Here is a 3,191-nt window from a genome sequence, read left to right as displayed (position 1 = left end):
GGTCCAGAGATTTGGCATTACGTTCACTACAAATAAGCTGCTTGATACTATTCACATCTTGTAGCTCTGTAACATGCACTGCCTTTTGTTCAGCAGGAGTCAAACCATCCACTTCATTTTCTCTTCCATGCAGATTAGTGTCACCTTGTCACCTCTTAATCCTGGAGATACTTTCTTACCATCAAATGCAATACAAATACTTGTATCTTTATTGGCAGCAGCAATCTTGTCAACAACCTGGTGGCAGATACCAGGGGCAATAACGTTTCGCCATTCACCTTCATATGGGTCAAACATCTTTAAAACACCCTCATTAGGTATGGAAAATATTTTATTGGCTTCAGCACCAGCAAAACTACCCCTGTCACTTTTACCAAGTAGAAGGGATCCAGCATGTTTCCATCCACTCAGAAACCGTAGGGGAGCTGCCCAAATTTATTGAGGAAGGTCTTCCAAAACAATTTTGAAAGAAAGCTATACCGCATCTCTGTCAAGGACGTTGCATTCAAGGCCTTCAGCGTATCAATAAATATTGCATAGGTGAGACTGTCTGCTTGTAACTGGCCATTCGAAAGTGATATCAATAACTCCTTCAAAATATCACCTGTTTCACACGTTTGTAAGACTTTTGTATATTCTGGCATTATCTTCTCAATGACTTCAGTAATGTTGTTACCATCCTCAGTTTCTTTATCAGAATCTACAACTTCATCTTTCCTACTGCTGACAGTATCAGAACCTGCAAAGATGTCTGTATTTTTCTTGAAGGTCAAGTCTCCTCCAGATTCAACAGAGGGTGAAGTTTCAACTTGAACATCTTTGCCAACTATATCTGTATCTCTATTATGCAGTGTATCTTCAGGTACATTTAACTCATTGTTAGACTTTGTATCATGAATCTTGGTGAGACCAAATCCACATTTGTCACAGACCTGTCCATCACCAATATGGGAATGAGTGTGGCTACGATTAATGCCACTGTCTGACTTATTTTCTCCATATGATCCACACCGGTTGCAAAGTTCATACACTACAAGGACAGAGGCATTACAGTTCGAACCATTACCCCCATTGTATTTGGAAATCTATGATATTTCCACAGCTGAAACACAGTATCCCATAAATATTATCAACCTCATTCACTTCTGGTAGCTTTATAGATGTATTACACCACTTGCATGTTATGTCAGACGAGCCCAGACTTGTATTTTCCTGATTTGCCTCTCTTCTTGTTGCATTTTCTCCTTACTTGGTGTACTGTGGAATAATGGTGGTGGTAACTCCAAGGACTCATCACCTGTGAATATATTTGAGAATGAATCTATTTAAGTTTCACAAACTTTGGTTATCCTTTTCATCAAAATTAATGTCAGAGAATATAAAGTACATGTACTATAATATTATGAGGCATGACCACACAATATAAAAGTGCAGTGAGAATTGTATGGCATTAATATCTGAAAAAAAAATAGTGTCATCACATTCTGCATGTAGCTCCAATTTGTTACTTGTGGTGTATATTGCTGTTGCCTAAATATCAAGATTGATCTGTGGACAACATCATAGTTTTAAGTTACATATATACCCTTTTAGCCAAGTTTATACAGTATAATATACTTTCTTAAAGCATGGTGGTTGTCAGTTACTAGGCATGTGTGTGTGTGCTTGAGTTCAACCGAATGGATATCTTTTGCATAGCTACATATATACAACACAATGTTTCTTCACTTTGTTCAAGATGGCTGGCATAATAAGAAGACCTTTGGACAGAGATAAGAATGCACCCAAGTACATGGGTGGAGACCAAACAAAGTTGCACTTACTTGTAGATATGGGCATGACAATTGGAAGACAATGAAATTTATTTTGAAAATTTTCTACCAAAATAATTGTGTGTGATTTTTACACCTCAAACTTACACATATTGTAAAGTTTCAAATTATGATAAATGCTATGACATAATGTTATTTACCTCCATCGACAGGCTCAGCTTCATCAGTTGTGTGTGCACTGTTTCCCTCTCCACTTCTTTTTTTTCCCTTTCCTATCTAGGGTCAAAAATAATCTTGAGCGCTTTCTCTTTGGTGGCATTATCAAATATTGATGATGATGCAGTTAGACAAAAATTCTGAATAAAAAATAAATATCAAAATACATTATCAAAAAAAAGAAATAAATCAGATAAACTTGTATAGCAATGATTAAGGAACTAAGTTCTTACTACAGACTTTTTTATGGTTGTAACACAAGTGGAATAAATGTCAATAATTATTGAATGACCACGGAAGGTTTAATAGAATGAACGCAAAACTCACTCACTTGAAACTGACATGACAATTCGCTGATTACTGTAATGTTTAAATTGTCACTTGACAATGCAACTTGATACATATTTTGATATCCATAAAAGTAAACGAGGTTTCGTAGTTTACGAAAATCTACATATAACTATTCTATTATTCGAATACCTAGTCCTGCTTATACAATATGAACGTACGACACTCAATGTGCAACGATTAGTCGGATCACTACACAGACCTGCATGCATTCTGCACGCCATTCACTTGTATGGTGTTAGGTCTTATCTGTCGGAGTAGTAGCGGCCATTATTCACGAACTCTTTGCAAAATAATTGAAAGCGATAAAAATTACTTGGCATACTAGTTCTTATCCCGATTCCCGCAGAATACACATCATACGGAAGTGTAAAATTGGTCTAAAACGTTGAAACGGACGAAAATCCTTACCTCTCGAGCGCTCCGTACACTCAGCATTACTGGGTCGCCATCTTGAAACGTCATATATCAATGACGTACGGTATCGGTGCTGGCGCTTTCCTGTCTCGCGGCTAAGCTTTTGCATGCGTGGCTTATGGACATTATCACACCGCTTGAGTTTCTATTGCGCGGTTTGGCTTATTGTTTCGTCTCTAGGCTTTCTTACCTACCCCTGTGATTAAGAGATAAAAAGTTAGCAAGGGTTTCGAGCAGAGTTCCGTCTTTGTTAAATTAATTAATAATTTTGTTTCTTCCAAAAGAGACTGGCAAACTTCTAATAAGCTCGCTAGTCCTTCTTGTTCATATTGTAAGTACTGTCAATGAATTTCTGACAATTTTTCATCTGGTTACAAAGGATGATTTAAAATAAACCTCCATTCAGTCACCATTCAAAACCTAGATTGCATCGAGGTT

At 37.1% G+C, this 3,191-nt stretch overlaps 1 long non-coding RNA gene across 1 annotated transcript; it reads right to left on the bottom strand.

Annotated features, from left to right (window-relative positions):
* Positions 1–1,096: 1,096 nt before the first annotated feature.
* LOC139124740 (uncharacterized) lies at positions 1,097–2,909 on the bottom strand. The gene is made up of 3 exons (XR_011550016.1): positions 2,748–2,909; positions 1,973–2,128; positions 1,097–1,297 (listed from the first exon to the last, which is right to left on the bottom strand). It is a non-coding gene; the product is annotated as an uncharacterized lncRNA (long non-coding RNA).
* Between the last annotated feature and the right edge of the window lie 282 nt (positions 2,910–3,191).

This window comes from Ptychodera flava, chromosome 3 (assembly GCF_041260155.1).
Source record: "Ptychodera flava strain L36383 chromosome 3, AS_Pfla_20210202, whole genome shotgun sequence".
Taxonomy (NCBI): Eukaryota; Metazoa; Hemichordata; class Enteropneusta; family Ptychoderidae; genus Ptychodera; species Ptychodera flava.
The sequence above is the reverse complement of the archived record's forward strand: the minus strand, read 5'-3'. Positions and strand labels throughout refer to the sequence as shown.